Here is a 1,070-nt window from a genome sequence, read left to right as displayed (position 1 = left end):
GGCTTCTCCCTCTGTTCTTGCTGCTTCCTCTGCCAGCTCCTCTGCTGGCTTCGCTGCCGGCTTCTATGCCGTCTCCTCCGCTGGTTTCTCCACTGGCTTCTCTGCCGGCCCCTTTGCCGGCTCCTCCACCGGCTTCTCTGCTGGTTTCTCGGTCGGCTCCCCTGCCAGCCTCTCTGCCGGCTCTTCCGCTGGCTCCTCTGCTGCTGCGGCTCTCGCCGCTGCCGCAGCTGCAGCTGCCCTCGCCGTCTCGGGCTGCCAGATGCCGTGGGTGCGCGCTTCTGGCCTCGGGTTTCCCTATGGACTCTCCGATAGCCTGCCCCCTTCCTGCTGCCCTCAGGGCTGCCCTTTATTTCTGCCGGGTGGTGTCTCTTGCTGACATCACCCGGCCTCAGCTGAATATGAGCGTGGCTAATGAACCACGCCTATGGTTTTCCAGAGCGCGCTGCCCTGCTCCTACTCCTTCCAGCTCCTGTGGACGGTAAGTACGTGCTTTCTTCCCCTTCTATTTTGGCCCACAGTTCCCCTATAGCCCCAGCGTCCCTGGGACAGTCAGCAAGCCCCCTAACTCACATGAACAGTGTTTGAGTTTGATTCTATTCCCCACAATAAACCTGCCAGTGCCCCCATGCTATGAAAAGGAGGGTTGAAGGTTGCCTACAGGTGGACATGGCACCAGGAGTCACCCACAATCATGAGCACTAGAGTTCAAAGACCTGCCAGTGCCCATGTCCAAGAGAACATCACTTTAATGAATTCCACTGTCCCATAAATGGTGCACATCCACCCTGTATGGTACTTGGGTAATACTCTGATAGAGGATTTTCCTCAGTCTGAACAATAAGAAAATGTCTTCTTATTTCATGGTTTCATAGCCCATCTTGTAGGAGCCAAACCCCCAAACACCCAGCCTAGCTCCTCACCAGCTCACTGCCCCGTCCACTGCTGCTGCTGCCACAAAACTAGGTGAGGACTCAGTGGTCATGTCCAGACAAGTGAGCATGTGCCTGTTGTGGCATCTCAAAGCAGTGTGAGATGCTGCAAGAGGCATGCTAGGAATTAAAAAAAATGTT

The sequence above is a fragment of the Alligator sinensis genome, unplaced genomic scaffold, assembly GCF_000455745.1.
Source record: "Alligator sinensis unplaced genomic scaffold, ASM45574v1 scaffold892_1, whole genome shotgun sequence".
Taxonomy (NCBI): Eukaryota; Metazoa; Chordata; order Crocodylia; family Alligatoridae; genus Alligator; species Alligator sinensis.
The sequence above is the reverse complement of the archived record's forward strand: the minus strand, read 5'-3'. Positions refer to the sequence as shown.